The 16,468-nt window shown below is 43.9% G+C and overlaps 1 long non-coding RNA gene across 18 annotated transcripts in view; it reads left to right on the plus strand.

Moving 5' to 3' along the window:
* The window catches only part of LOC119873653, a 111,863-nt gene extending 95,675 nt beyond the window's left edge, over window positions 1-16,188 (plus strand). For 15 of the 18 annotated variants that reach the window (XR_005365735.1, XR_005365739.1, XR_005365733.1 and 12 more), the window contains 2 exons: window positions 3,484-3,603; window positions 12,360-16,188. This is a non-coding gene — a long non-coding RNA (uncharacterized LOC119873653). Of the gene's footprint in view, window positions 1-3,483; window positions 3,604-7,802; window positions 7,933-11,103; window positions 11,279-12,359 lie in introns of all 18 variants that reach the window. The other 3 variants (XR_005365745.1, XR_005365740.1, XR_005365752.1) reach the window with 3 other exon arrangements.
* The last annotated feature ends 280 nt before the right edge of the window (window positions 16,189-16,468 follow it).

Consider the following 16,468-nt stretch of genomic DNA (forward strand, 5'->3'; position numbering starts at 1 on the left):
ATATTACAGTCCATTGCCTCTTCCATATTTCTTGATTTTCAATGATTTTATCTTCCGCTCTTGTTGGGCACTTCAGCAGAGGAATAGGAGTTTGGGAGAAGCTCAAGGAAGGAGTACTGGGTAGAGGGAGCGGCTAGTGCTAACTTCCTGGGCTATTTGTAAATCAAATGAGCCCTCTTCTTGCATTCAAGTGGGCATACTCCATGCACCTGGAATATCTTTTCTCTAAGACAGTGACGAGCCCACACAGTCCTCAAGCTTTAGCAAGACAACTCTTCGTCTAATAATTTCAGGTTGAATCCTTTGGAACACACACTCCTTCGGAGGTGAGCTGGCCTTCCAGCTGGGGCTGACCCTGGCAGCCTGGGGCCCAGGATGAGCTCTAGAAGAAGCTCACCCTAGAGCTGCGACATCTGAGGCCATGTGCATGCAGCTAGTGCCCCAGGAATGAGTCAGAGGCACAGACTTCTCTCCTGTTCTTACACATCCTTAAGGAAGGGTCAAGCAAGATGTTCCCTTTTCACTATTTGATAGGTAGTTAGTGGAGGAGGAAATCCTGCTTAGAAATTATGTTGCTAGTCCTCCTTCGCTGTGGTGTCATACTCCTTGGGATGCCCTTAAATCCTCAGCCAAGTGATAAATCCCCTCCACATCCTCCCCTTCTCTAGAAACTAGAAGCCCACCATGGATCTCTGCTTTGAGTTCCTGCTCTGGGGTTGGACTTTGGTGCTTACCCATCTCTGCTTTGTTTATTCCTTGATACTTACTGAGTGAGAGATCGTTCTTCTCTAAAATCCTCCTGTCTGCCCTCCCCCTTCATCAGTTCTTAGTGCACAAAAATGTCTTTAAAACACGAAAATGTTTAGATTCTGCATTTCTTACTACTTTTAGCCAAGGTTTCTCTCCCTTTGCCTGCCATCCCTTCCCCCAGCAGAGCAGTCACCAAGTCCTTCATGAATAGGGCAACAGTAAAGGAGTGTTTGAAGCTTCAACATATTCATAGATTCCAAAAAGTATTCTATATAAGTGTGTTTATATTTGTAATCCATAAAAATATGCAGACCATACATGCGTCTGCATTATATTTCATGCAAAAAGCTCAGGAATAAAAAGAGCTACCTATGAAGAAAGGTCACTTCAAATGGCCTCCAGGTTTTGTGGAAGTTGGTAGCTTGTGGATTCTAGAAACCAAAGCCTGTCTCTGTACATGGTATAGGAAGTATTGCGAGGGCTGCTTCCTCCACCCAGCATGGAGGGGTGTCTTGTGCCTCCTGCCAATGGGAAAAGGTTCTTTGTCATCTCAGGGTCCTGGGCCTCATGGGACCGGAAGACTCTAGTGGTGGGGACCGTGATGGTCAATTGAAGCGACCCAGACCAGCTTCTTCCTGGGTTCCATCCCCAGAAGGGCAGCAACAGGTTTCTGCACCCTCTCTCCTCTGTATCTCTTCTAGATACAATCTTAGCTCTAAGATTATATACGGAAAATATTGTTAGAGAACAAACCCCTGCCACCTTCTACCATTTCTGACAACTGTAGGTTAATAATCTGGACCTGATGTTATCAAGTCAAATTCAAAGGAAAGCCACAGATGACGAGAGACAGCCAGATCTTGTTCTCACTGTGTGTGGCATTCAGTTTACTGAGAGGTGACTGGGAAGGAATCTGAAAAGCGTTTAAAAGGGGAATTGGTGGTGATGTTCACTTGTGAGGTCCAGGTTGCTGGATTAGCCTTATCTGAATTTAGATTTTGAGAGGCTGTTGCATTGGAATTTGCCACGTGAGCCAGGAGATCACTCTGTCCCACCTTTTCTGGGCTTGAAGACCATGATGAGTCTGTTGGGCTTTCTCCCTGAGGAAATGCTACTGCGCAATTCCAGCCACATGGCTGGTCAAGTGAAGCTCATTGATGTGGTTGGGGTGAATGACACTTGGGGTCTTTGGGACTCTGTATAACAGAATGACAGACACCGAGTCTGTAGCTAACTGAGGATCACTGCTCAAATGGATGCCATGGCCTTTCTTAATAAGAGTTGGGCTGAAGGAAATTGTCATGACTCATGGTCACTCACGATGGGCTTGTGTGCTGCTCTGGCCTTTCCACTGCTTATTTGTCCAATTTAATGCATTTCCTATATGAAGTAAAAGCTGTAATTGAGACACAAAGACCTGGAAACTTTATTATTAGCGCCTCCACAGGATCTTGACCTTCAGTCTCTGTGTTTCATGTAGCATCTAGTGAGGGCCAACATTCGTAGGAAGCTCCACCCTGAGAGGCATCTTCACACTTACTTTTACCTTTACTGTAAGCCTAGGAGGGAGGGATGGCAATTGTCATGTTTATTGGGTGACTGAAACGTTGACACAGTGTGAGTAAGTGACTCTCCTAATATCCCACAACAGGCAAGTGGCTGAGCTGGCTTTTAGCCTTTGAGGACAGTCTCTCTAACATCCCTCTCATGAGGACATTGAGGTGGTCCTGGGGAAGATGCGTGGGATGAGGGATCTTGGGGGATTGTCTTATTGCTTTCCTCTTAAGCTGACTCCTTTGGGAGGATGGCAAGCCTAAGCCCGCCCACAGAGATGAGAAGCTACAGAAATGGTAAAGCCCTCCAGGGAAGGATGGTACAGCCCTCTTTGGCAAACCACCCCTAATGTCCTAACAATCCTCATTGTCAGGACCTCCTTTCTGCCTTTGAACTAAAATTCTTCTCACTCAAGTTCAAGCCACTAGTTCCTCACTCCCTACTAGATGGAGATGAGGAGCAGCTGGTTACAATCTTCTGTGTGTAAATCCACAGTTCTTGGAGAAATGAACATACACACACACACATGCACACCCCAGAAAGCTCAGAGTTCTACCTTTAGGATTACATTCTCCCCTCTGGAAAATATTCCCCAGATTAAATATAAAATAACTTTCAATTTCTCAAAAATAATATGTCCTAGCTGATACCATTTCCATACATATGTTGTATAGGAAAATAGGGAATTCTTAAGTTATGGAGTTTTAGAAGTCTTGCCAATAAACTTTGAAAATATGAACTAGGGGTCTTCCCATGGAAAGACATGTCATAAATAATAAATTCTTGGAATGAAAATGTCCATGAACTTAAGGGTTTGTGTGATATTGTCTCCCTGAAACTTACGGCATCAGGAACTAGGTTTTTAAATTTGGAAAAATGTATGTGCCACAGCAGCTTGTTCTGTGTAAGAGGAGAAGCCTCAGTGCTTGGCTCTGCTCTATTTTTATTTCCATTATGGGTTACTTTAGGTATTTTGATGAGATTCTATTGATAGAGGAGCCAGGAACAGCCAGGTAGCCGGTTGGCTTCCAGTTGGACCACACTAGAAGCAAGGTGGGGGGGGGGGGTAGTGAAGAGAGGGCACTGGGACAACGGTGGGAGACACGGGGACAAAACAAGACCTTCTTGCCTCTTCTTGGCTCTCCTTTCCACTCTTGACACTGCCCTTTACTATCGCAGCCACCAGCAACACACAGAAACGAGAGGAACCCCGGAAGATGTTTGGAGAGGCCCACAATGTGGGTGCAAATTTCTTGGGGGACAGGGGACCGCTTCTGCTTTTGCTGTAAAGGACAGAAGGTAAGAATGATAAAAAGAAAGAGAGAAAGGGGGAGTGCGGTGGAGGGAAGGAGGAGGAGAAGAGGGGGAGGGAAGGTGCCAGGGGAAGGGGAGGGAGAGGCAAGGAAACAGCTGTCGGTGTCTGGGAAGAGAAGCCGCAAGTAACCGTGACACCTCAAGGCGCAGCAGCCTCAGGACTGCTCAAAACTTGCTCCTCAGATTTGGCCCCCCAACCATCTGGCAGCTCAGCACCCCTGCCTCTCTGCCACCCACCCCTAGGCCCCAGGGGTGGTAATAGGGTCACATTGGGAAGGCTGTACTTAATGTGTCCTTGACAACTTCCCTGTTCTCTCTCCACTCCCATCCAACAACTAGTTCAGGGCCTCCCCAGGCTTCCCACTGTCTGGCTGCACCCCCATCCTAGAGCCGGGGCAGCTCCCCTGGCTCACAGCAGCACCCCAGACAGCCATGCTCTGGCTTCTAGTTTGCACCTGCCTTGCCAGCTGCCTCTCCCACCCCCAACCTTGGACCTGGTGCTTCTGCCACCCAGAAGGATTGGTGGCTCCCCCAGGCCAGCCACGCTCTTCCTCACAGCCTTGCACATGCTGTGCCTTCAATCTGGAATCAGAACCACCACCCCTGGGGGAGCTCACGTGAGCGCAGGCGTGGGCTAGCCTTTCACCCTTTGAGAGAGGCACCGGGATTGTCTCCACTGTTCCAGAGGAGTAAACTGAGGCCTAGAGGGCTTCATGGGCCGAGGGGCATCTTGCCTCTGTGGGAACACCTATTAGACAAGGAAAGAGAGAGACGAAAAAAAGAACTAGCATACATTTAGCGCCTACTGTGTACCAGGGCTGTGCCAGCGTGGATGTGTCTTTCCAATCTAAGATGCTGCAACACGAATGCCAAGCTGTCACATTTTTCTAGAATAGAGATTTTTTGATCAGTGTTTAGTTAGAGGAGAGACATTCTGTCTTCTGCAGACTTTGTTAGTTTGTTTTTTATCTGGTGTGATAAGGTAAAGGAGTTTCTCTGTCTGCCTCTTCCCTCATTGTCAATCTTTTTTGTTCTTTTGCTTGCAGCTGTTGTCTGTCTTTGAGTCTCCTGAACCACTTGCAGGAAGAGCTCTAGAGAATTTGGGGAGAAGGGGGGTGGGGAGGAGAGACAAAAGGTGCGTTGTTTTTCAAGAAGCAGGAAGACATAGGGAAAATAAAGGTGTTCTCAAGTGTGTCGCCTGCAGCCTTGTCAGGGAACATTTCTTTAGATGGCTTCTTCTTCCCCTCCCTCGTGCCTAGCTGGTTCTTCATCATTTTTTAACATCTCTTTGGGGACAAGACATGAAAGTGAACAGCAGGTCAGAGTCAGGAATTCAGGGTTCTGGGGTGGTCTGGTCTGATAGCCTCCCTTCGTCTGTGGCTGTGCCCTTAGTGGGGGCAGGTGAGGCTGGTTCACAATTCCGGTCACATCACCCTCCCCTGGATGACAGCATCACACCTTCATCCATCCATTTACATTTCAAACCGCCTCCTGCCTGCTCTTGATTAATTATTTAGTAACATTGGTCACTTGTGAGCATTTCTGAGCTCATATTTCACGTAAAAGGTCCATTCCTTTTTTATCCAAATCTTCTTACCCTGAATCCTTGTGTAGTTTTCGAAATGAAATAGTACGTATTCCTTTTGAGCCCCTGGTGCTGATGTATGGGCCCCGCTTCTTTGCAGCGGTACACCTGGATATTCGGTTAATCGGGGGAAATCTCCTGTCGGGCTCCCCCTCTCTGCCTACCTCTGACCTTGGCCAACTCCCCCTCATGGGAGCTTTATTTTTTTAATAAGTAAATAAAGGAGTTTGGAATGCTGAGTCTCAAGGTCTCCTCTATCTTGAATTATGGATGGGATCTATGAGAAGTCATGGAGAGACATGGGTTTTAGAAGTCAAGAGAATCTGAGATGTCTCCACTGGTTTTGGCACTATCTGCTTATTTTTGTGAGACGTTGAATAAGTTAGGTCATCTGTCCATGTCTTACTTTCTTTACCTCTACAATGGGGATAGAAATATATTGGTGTCAGGGGAGTTAATGGGAATGCATGAAGTGACACCAACCACATGTATGAAGTGTGGACTATGAGGAAGATAGTGTATTAAGGAATTAACCCTGACCGTCTCAAACAATGCAAATAAAATGGTTGGCATAGAATCAACCATCAAGAATAAACAGTTTATTATGGGGTTACCTTTACCCTAAGCAAAATTCTTACCCATACCAATGTGGGGTAGTCAGAGCACACATGTCAAAACAACCTCAGTTCTCTGAGTTCAAAACCTGAAGTTTGTCCTCTGGATTTTTGAATTCTGGTTCTAATACTTATTAGTTGCGTGATGTTGGAAAAATTATTTCATTTTCCCCAACCTTAGTTTCATCATTTGCAGGGTGGTTCCAAAGCAACCTACCTCGGAGGGGATATTGTGAAAAAGAATTAAATGCCAAAGGTATGCAAACACCTGGCACATGGTAGGCATTCAACTGATGATTTTTAACTTCATGAGAAATTAAGGCCTGTTCGTAAATGAGTTCTGATCAATTCTCAAGAAAAAGAAGGAAAGTCCAGATTTTTCTATTTTGCCACCAAAAGTATTATTAGGCTTTAGAGAAAACAGAGCACAGAACTTCATCACATAATAAAACAGAGTCTACTATTTTTCTGGCAAGGAAAAAAAAGCATAAATACAACTGACATCAATTCTCTGTGCATATTGCATCTCATCTCCCTGTTTTACAGTTTTCGGAAACCAAAAGTCCATCTGTCTCTAAGACCTTTCTAGTTTCTAGAAAAGAAAACACTGTCTAGATATAGTGGTGCTGTTTCATTTGGCTGCCTCGGAGCCCCCTTGCACGCTTCCCTTCTGCGGGGAGTGTGTGAAGCCAGGATGCTGATTTCCGGTGGCCTCTGCCCCGGCAGGTTAACCCCCGTCACAGGTCACTCTGCTGTGTTAGTTCCATCACAGCCTACCCCCAGCTCTTTGGTGGTGAAAGCACAACAGAAAGCATGCAGCTCGATGAGCACATTGCTCATTTACGTCCGTGTGTAAAGAACAACTAGGATGCCCCGGGTGTCCAGGCCCTTCCTTCCACGGTGTTCAGACAGTCCCCCAATCAATCCGAGAGCTGCCCATCCATCTATTAAGCCCATTAACCCGCACAGCACATCGTATTGCTTGATGGAAAGGCTTGTGCTCGAGAGCATTAAAATCTTGACTTATTTTTCAAGCCAGGCCCCCCCCTTTACTCATTAGTTCTCAACGACACACTTTGTATTTCAGTTCAGATGTCCCCTTACTCTGTAAAAGGCAGACAGAGCAGCCTCCTGCGCTTTGGGCAGTATTTGGCATTTAGCATTCGGACTGTAGTAAAAGACCAACAACCACAAAATGCATCTGTTTCCCATCTCTAATGAAAAAGTGGTCAAACTGTGGAAGTAAGAAAGATACCACTTGATTCTCGAGTCATTTCTGGGCTCACACAGGGGCTGATGTGTCAGGCCCAGGGATTTCTGTCTTGTATAAGGTTGAGTGGTTGCCTGCTGGGAACTCCTATCCTGCTAGGGAGAGACTCTGAGTAGGGTGGGAGGGTCACCAGTGACCTAGGTGGTAGGCGGGTGGGGGAGGCAGAGTGGAGGGAGGAGCCTGGGGAAGTCTTCCTCTGGCCTCCTCCCTGTATGTATTCATGGCAGTCTTCTGAGCCCACCCTCCTAGATCCCCAGCGCCCCCTCTTCCCCGCCCTGGGCCAGTCTCAGCCCGAATCTCCCTACTACTTGGCAGGTGCTTCAGTCATAGAGGTGTGGTTGGCAGCTCTCAGGACCTCATTTCCTCAATTTGAGCTACCAAGAACAAGACTGCCCATACCTACTTTGCACAATTTGTTAAGAAGATGAAATGGAATAATACCTGATGGTGTTCATAAAAGGATAAAACAGCATAAATACACAGGTGTTAAAAAGGAATCCCTGCCAACTGAATAACAGATGAGTTGGAACCCCATGGCCAAACTCTGTGTGGCCACTGGTGGTAGTCATAGGAGGTGGGGTGGTGGCTTGACCCTGTCAGGTGACCTGTCATCAGTCGTGGAGGATACTGGCGTGCGGAACGGCCAGGGTGCCAGGTGCCACCTGGCTGGAGCTGCTTCTCACTGCCATTCTCCCCTTCTGGCTCCTGTCGGTAGCACGAGCCACTGTGCCAGCAGACGGTTATCTCCAAGACTTGGCGTCTGGGGTGGAGGAGCCATCTGAATGTGCGGGGCGGGTGCTGCCTGCATTCAGCAATCACTCTGAAGGAATACCATTTTACACTGGGTGAGTCTTAGACGATGCGGAGTTCACATATGGGATGACTCTTCTGCATAGAAGCAGCCCAGGAGCCTTTTTTGAGTAATCATTACCTTTCATATATCTTCCCATGGCTGCAGAAGATGTTTCTTGGACCAGCGCTAGGCAAATATTGCAAAGCTTTGAAGCTTTGTTGTTGTTCCATTGTTTGTTTGTTTTTTAAATTAAATCTATGAAAACTGTTACAATGTCCAGGCATGATGGACAATAGTCAGACTGACATTCCATCCTCATCTTGAAGCGCTTTTAAATGGGAGTGAGATGATAATACTGTTAAAATAAGATTAATGGCGTCGTAAATGCTAACAGCCCTGACGATGGAAAGAAATATAATGAATAGCCTAGGCTGGTTACGTGGAAATGTCATCGGTAGCCACATAGGTGGAGAAAGTTACTACCATCGCATAAAATGGGATCCAGAGTAACTGTAGCCTCAGCAAGATAGAGTTTATTTTTCTTTTGCATGAAAATCTGGACCTGGATGGTCAAGACTCTGCTAGTCTTACCCTCCACTCTTTTGTGTCTCTCCTCTGGGGTGATGATGGCTTTGCTTGTCTAGACACTAGGCTCCAGGATGCCTATCCTCCATCTCTTGCTGCTTCTTTCTTGTGCTTACATGTGGGCTTCCATTCCCAAGGACATCTCTTGGTCCAAGGTAACGCTCCAGAGCTGTCTAACACATCTGCATCTGAGTAGGGTGGGAGGGTCACCAGTGACCTAGGTGGTAGGCGGGTGGGGGAGGCAGAGTGGAGGGAGCAAGAAAGAGGGATGGGGAGGATGTGGAAAAGGACAGATGCCTGCTGTCATCATATGGAAGGTTCCCAGAAGCTCCTACACAGTACCTTCATCTACACAGTACCTTCATCTACACATCCCTGCCCAGGCCATAGTCATGCGGCCACCCCTAGCTAGCTCTGTCCTTTTGCCAGTGCCCTGCAAAGACGAAGTGCTATGGAAGAAGTGGAGAACACACTGGCATGGGGTGGGGGGAATGCTTGTGATCTCTGCCAATCATGTGATTTCAGGGCTTCTGGAATGTGCCCTGTGCCTTCCCTTCCACTTAGCTGATGCCTAAGTTTTCTCAACAGCACTGAGTCTTTCATGAAGACAAAGTGGACCTTCTTATGCTGTGGCCTTTCCCAGGTCACTTGTAGGGTTTCTGGTGCTAGTTCTTTCCCTGTCAGCAATCCTCCAGCCCAGCTGAGCTGGTATCATGGTCATACCATGTCTTTCTGCTTCCATATAAGTAGAGGGCAAGTTGCTATTATAGCAGCTGGCACTTACAACACATCAGCTCTTAAACTCACAGCTTTAGGGTTTTTTTTTTCTCATTTTTCCCAGCAAAGCCCCAGGAGATAAGTTCTCTTCATAGAGATGCGGCCTTAAAGCCAGGATAGACACTAGCACTGTGTACTGCCTAGCCCAGTGCTCATAATTATGCCACATGGCCTCTCCTCTATCCTGTCTGATCTCCAGGTCGGGCCAGGGACTCTATTGGTTCTAGAGGAGGAGGCACATTTTTCTGGGTCCTGGTTCTCAGTGTGCAAACATGAAGAGTGGAAGTGAGGTGAAAGAAGCTATTCTAAATACCCAAGTGAATGGAAGGCAGTTTGATAAGTTCCCTAAGAGGTGAATGCAGGTGTATTTTTGCTGTAGGTGTTCAAGAGACATATTGTTAAGGCACTAGACGGACACTAAAAAAAAAGAAGAGGTAATTGCTTCCTTCCAGCTGCCTCTCCTTTCCTACGGTGTAGCTGGAGGCCTTTACCAGCCCATATTCCCGCACAGGAGAACCTTAAGGTCACATCCCTGTTGGAACCAGCTGTCAGTGGGGCTCTCACCCTTTGGGGTTTGGTCAGAATGGACTAGAATCCTTATTCTTTGTCTTTTTCTTAGTACTTGCTCCCTTAAGTCTTTGCTTCAATACCCAGACGCTACTTTTCCTACATCATTGTTTTTCTTTTTTTTTTAATTTTTTAAAAATTTTTATTTATTTATTTTTTTCAAATTTATTTTTTATTGGTGTTCAATTTAAATACATCATTGTTTTTCATCAAAGGTCACTCTTACCCATTTTTTTTTTTCTGAGTTTAGTAGATTTATCGGAGACTAGAAGGATTTCCAGGAAAATATTATTCTGGGGTGAAGCCTTCTCTCGCACCACCCTCCTGCCTTTTTTTCTCCCACCTCTGGAGTCACTTCAATTTTATCTGCCGAACACACGATTCCCCAGCATTTGTGAATTTATATCCAACCACTGATTAAAGTGTTTTCCTCACAAAAACTGATTCCTTATGTTATAAGAGATTCTGGAGAATGAAAGGTTCCTTCTCTTGTTACTCTTGATGTTTTGGTGGCTGGATCCATACAGCAGGAATTAATCTATATCTTCAGGTAAGAAAGAGATGACACGACGCTCGTGGATGTTGGTGATGAAAGAGCCTTGGCTCATCATGTGGGCTTGAAGGCAGGGTCTCGGGATTATACTGAGTTCGTTGTCCCTGATGCAGGGGGACTTGTTGCAGTCTTTGGATGTGGCAGTTGCTAACAATTTTGCAGATGGTTGCCATGAAAACATCTGCTCCCTGGTGTATGAGTTTGGCCATTGGTGGAAGTGGTAGAGATGACTAGTGCTTTCCTTATCTGATCTCCCTTCATTCCTAACACATGGAAAGGCTAGAATTGCCCCATGGCCTTTGAGTGAAGAGACATGACATTTTTGGTCTGAGGCAGTTAAGAGTTTTCCATACTCTTCCCTGTGAGCCATGTGTTGAAATAATAGCATAGAAAGGTAAGAGGAGCCTGGATCCCTGAGACAGTAGATGGATGAGCGCTGCTCACCTGCTTTGGACTGGGCATGCACAACATAGAAACTTCTTGCAAGTGATAGGTATTGAGAGAAACACCAACAGACAGAAGAGCTCCTGCTATTTTGGCCTTGGTTACCATAGCATGACATAATATGTGTCAAATACAGATAATGTGGAATTTATAGAGATTGTGCTCAGCTCTACCAGTGACCTATTCCTGGACGTCTAACAGATTCCAAAGTTTTGATGGTCAAGGGATGTTTTGGGATTAGAAGAAGGAAGGATTTTCAGCATCCTTTATTATTTCTGGGTTTTTTTCCTCCTTAAGTGGCCATAATTTCAAAGACGCCGGGTGATAAGGTGGCAGCTACTAAATAGCAACAGCAACAAAGAATTGGAGAGAAGCACTTGGCAGGATAGTTCCCGAAAACCCCCTCAAGCCTCTGCTTACCTAATTGATATGCTGTCCTGGAACAATTCTGTCTGACATGGTGCTCCTGCAGGTTAGTAAAAAGGAGAATGTGGTGCTCAATCCATATGCTGCCATTGCACCTTACACAGCAGCCAAGAATCCAGGCTCTGCTTCCATTAGTAATTACCAAACATAACAATTAAACGCGTATCACACCAGACTAGAAAACCCCAGGAGGATACTCTGCGTCCATTCTGTTCAAGTCTAAAATCTGTTGCTAATACTGGCAAAGTGGCATAAGTGGTTAGAGAGGTGGGAGAGGGGACGGCAACCCTAAAGATGATTAAGGTAGCAGAGAATTCACACGTTCTGCTCCTGGAAGCCCAAAGAGTGCCAAATATAGTGCCTAATACGGCACAAAGTGAATATTTATTTATTCAATGGTGACTCTCAGTTAAGAATAAATGGGTTAATTAGTAGTAGAAATTGTTTAAAAATGCATTCTGTTGTGCAGAAATAGTATGTGAATCCCTGTCCATATTATCTTCTCCAGCACAGAGAAAGGCAAGGGCTGGGACAGCTCAACCTACATACGGTGTGCATGCCTCCCTATGATGAGCCAAGTTTAACTCTCTGTCCTATATTCTCTGATGCTATTCCTGGGGATGGGGACACTCTAGCCACATATAATCAAAGCTGGCAACATCTGCAATCCTTCCTTCTAGTGATGACACCAAACTGTTGGCGAGAGGATTGCTCATGAGCGATCCCACTTATGTGTATTATCTGTGCAGCTTCTAGAAAACCCTTTTTTACAGAAAGAGGTACTGAACTAACACAAGGATATAAGAGGATATACTTCCTTAAAGAGGAAATCTCCTTCTAACTCCCAGACAGAGCCAGAGGTTCCGTCTAACTGAACACTTCCTTTCTAACTTTTGCAGTTTCACCTTAGAATATGGAAAAGGGTCTCTTGAGTTTAATACCTCTCAGAGAGAGAAAGGTTTGTCTTGACTCAACAAGGCACTTTGGGTTCTGTCCCTCTGTTCAGTAACCCTGTATCTGATGGTGAATTCTCAAGTTCTCCAGGTGGATGGGTTGCCAACGTTTACTTGTCTTATTGAGAAAAGAGAGACTGAGCAAGTGAAACTTTTCTATTTTTTTCTTTCCAGGATGCTTTCCAGGAGGATTCCTGTGAACCTGACTCAGAAGAACAACAGTCTGTGCATGAACCTGTTGTCCTCGAGAATTTGATCTTCTTTTTGTAGTATCTTGTGATGGTCATGTCTTCCCCTTCTCTTTCTATCAGCTTTTCAAATGGTTGATTTAGAAACCAAATCAGTTTTCTAGTTATTCAAGCATTGATTGTGTGGTCTTAGGTTCTCATAACTAGTTTTCCTCAAGATGAATATTGGGAAAAGTTTGGTAGCAAGCTTCATCGTGAGGGAGGAGCCCTGAAATAGGAGTCCAGAGCTGTTGTAAACTGGGGCAGGTTACTTCACCTCACTGAAACTTGGTTTCATCAACTCTAGATTAGAGGGTGGATTAAAATGCTTCTAATTATTAAAGCCTATAAGACCTAAAAAATGTGCTCCAGAGGAGAAAACACCACCAAATAAATACACCAACAAACGTGTATTTATTCACTCTTCCGCCATGCTTCTGTAGACTGGTTTGAGAGAGCTCTTAATCACCTAGTATTAGCATTATCTTAATTTCATATTGAAGGTAATTCTGGTAACATAACCATAAGACTTGTACACTGGCTGACATCCATCCTTTTCCTAACAAAGTGGATTAATTAATCCAGTCAATTACTGTCAAGCAGAGGAGCAAGGTTGGGCATTCTCTGAGAAATGTGGTAGTTGTACAGCTGATATGGTTAATTTACAAGACCTCAAATGGAACATTTAAATTAATTATTTCAGTTGCTATTATGTTTAGATAGTGCTGGTTGGGTAGAAATCTATTAAAACTATGCAGTTTGGGTCAATTTACCAATGAAAAGGATAAGCATCATTCTACCTTTTCTTTTTTCTTTCTAGAATTATAGCAATTGAAGAAATTATATTGTGATATTGGGCAAATAAATTAGTCAATCCCCGCGCAAAAGTAGTTGAAAAGCAAACCATTAGAACCCTCTTCCAGTCAAACAGAGGCCTCTTGGGAAGCAATGTATAACTAGAGCAAAGCTTATAAAATGAAATAGGCAGGATATAAAATTTTCATATACACACAACCCCTCAACAAGGACTTCTCTTACAAATGTCTCCATTACCTTGATAGGATTGGGAGTTGGCCAGTGGCTTTATAAATTTAAAGCAAATAGTGACAATTAGGTCCTTAGGGTACATCCTCATGCCTCCTTTATTCACTTTAGGTTCATTATTTTGGATTTTTCATTTATATTTTTATGTTTACAGTCCCTGGAGGAGGCTGAGTACTATGTTTTGACAGTGGAATCTGAAAGAGCTACAATTCTAGATTCTGTAAATGCTGCTTGATCATAAAAAGTCTTAGCTTTAACTTTGATTGCTGTCTCATTGGTTAAGCCCTTTGGGTGGGATATACATTCTATTGAAAGGTCAGTCCCTCAAATTCTGGTATTGAGGTCTGCTCTTCAGAGGTTCAAACTGTGGGTGGTTTAGTTCATATCCTTTACCCCAAAATGAAAATTCTGGGATTCTCATTAGCCTTCTCCCAAAGCAAACCTTTAAAGCTTCCCCAACACATGTAAAAACCAAACTTTACGAGGATCCAGGACCAGCCAGGAAATTTTAACAAAGACTAAATTTTAGAACAGCAGATCTCTCGTTGTGCAAAGGACATTGCTAAACTTCTGGGTTGGAAGGTATCCTGATCTACCTAATTCTATTTATGAAACTGCATATGTGCTTTGAAACTCCATTTAGATCCAACTCTTTCAGCTAGAGATGGAAACCATATGTGTGTCTAAGGCCCATATGTTAGGGCTTGGAGAGTCTTAGATTTTGTTTTGATTTCCAACTCAGCATCATTTTCAGATTTGGAGGCATCTGGGTATGTCCTTGACCCTCCGTGTCATGTGGCAATATTTTTGTTATCCATTCTTCTTCTTCTTAGATGATTCCTTTTTCCATATGCTTGGAAAGGTGTTGTGGCCTTTCATTCTCAAAAGATTGTTCTAAGGAAAACAGAATTGAAGTAAATATATGGAAAAAATCAAGTTCATAGTCTTATACCTGGATGAAATAGTATTCTGTTTATTGTTTATGTACATTCATTAGGGCTTCTTTTTTCCTTCACTCACTGTTTCTTTTGTGTCATGTGGACTTCCATTTCCACTGGACACATACCCAAGGATTGTGGGCATATCCCAGTGTGAAGATGGTTGGCTGACCCCCAAATCTATTTCCCCATTCTTTTGAAGTAATGATCTAGTTGTAGCTGGGCATGTAGCCTCTCAGCTAGGGACTGTCTTCCAAACCTCACTGGTAGGCATGTGTTGAAATTCTTACCGATGAAATGTGAGCAATAGGGATAGGAGACATTTTAAGGCCTATGTCCAAACACATTGCCTTTCCCTTTGGTTGACACTGAAATACAGAATAGTCTAAGACCAGCTTCAAATGCAGATGATAGCAATATCCTGGGGCGTTGATGGACACATGCAATGGAAAGAACTGAACTCTTCTAATTTCTGCAAGGAGCGGAGCCACCTGCTGACTTACCCTACTGCTGGATTGGCAGGAAAAAAGCTTCTTTGTCCTTAAAAGTAGCTTTTACCCTAAAATCATGTGTAGACCTTAGGGCTTATGTATCATAATTAAAGGAAAAGATATCCTTTTCTGCATAGAACCAAGAGAGATTCTTAGGCTGTGGGGACATGGATTCAACAGGAAATCAGTTCTCTGAACAAAACATTTATAGATCCATTTGGGAAAAAATCGCCAGTCTGGTTATTTGGCCTGATAGTACTGAGATCAGAAGGGTTGTTTATCCAACACAGGAATTCATTTTTCTTTGTTGGTTGGTCACTCAAAACTTTACCTATAAAATTTTTAACAATTGAGTTAATGTTGTTACCAATTACTAAAACACCTCTTTAGTGAAAGGGTGCAGACATAAGAATAGCTCAGTTGCCCAAGCCTCTGCCTTCAGGTCATGATGGAGCCCCATGTCAGGCTCTCTGCTCTGCAGAGAGTCTGCTTCTCTTTCTCCTTCTGTGCTCTCTTACTCTCAAATAAATAAATAAATAAATAAATAAGCAAACAAACAAACAAATAAATAAATAAAATCTTTATCAACAAGAATGAAAAGCAAAGTGCGTAAGATTTTCCTGAGGGAAGAAAATGGGAAAACCTCTCTTGGTAGCTCACCTTTCCAGGGTCAGGCTTTGGTGGGCAGCTCTTGGGCTCTGGCAGGTGAAATCTAGTGGCACCTCAGTCTATGATTTTACCTGACTTATCCTCAAGTCCCTAAACTATAACATGGCAATGATGATGCCAATCTCATTTATTTTTACAGTTGGTAGATCATCTTCAGTAATATTTCTATGGTATCTGACACATATCCTGTGTTTAATAAACGATGTTTGGAGGTTCAGGGCAGCTTCTCACAGGTTCCCTTTGCTGATGGTGGTTACCTGGTATAGGATGTGAAGGCAAGGACAAAGATCCGTGTTTTCATGAGATTAAGGAGGGGATGGACTTCTAGATTGGCTTCCTTATGATTTATTCAAGATTTTAAGAACCAAAATGTGCCAAGCCTTTTAAAGATCTCAAAAAATTAAGATGTTTTTAAACATAAAAATTATGCTGTGTAGGGCCACCTGGGTAGCTTAGATGGTTAAGTGACTGACTCTTGGTTTTTGCTCAGATCGAGATCTTGTGAGTTTTGAGATAGAGCCCACCTCATCTGGCTCTGCACTCAGCAGGGAGTCTGCTTGAGGATTCTCTCCTTCTGCCTCTCCCCCTACTCATGTACTCTTCCCTAAACTAAATAAATAAATCTTTGAAAATGCGTTATATAGTTTTCATTTTTCATAGCATTTCAGGATTTGCATTTGACTTGTTACATCATACTTGAGTGACAGGGTGGAGTCCAAGGGAATGTTTGAATACACAAACACATCGTTCAATGGGACTGTCATTAGTGCTTGTGTGATGTTTATAATGGTATTGTGTATATAAAAAAAGCACTGTCTGGGTGTTTTGTAGACAGGTGTCACGTGGCTTTTTTTTTTTTGCATTGTATTGTTTAATCAGATGGTACAGTGGAGGCTTTATGAAAATGTAGTAAG

This window comes from Canis lupus, chromosome 10 (genome assembly GCF_011100685.1).
Source record: "Canis lupus familiaris isolate Mischka breed German Shepherd chromosome 10, alternate assembly UU_Cfam_GSD_1.0, whole genome shotgun sequence".
Taxonomy (NCBI): Eukaryota; Metazoa; Chordata; class Mammalia; order Carnivora; family Canidae; genus Canis; species Canis lupus.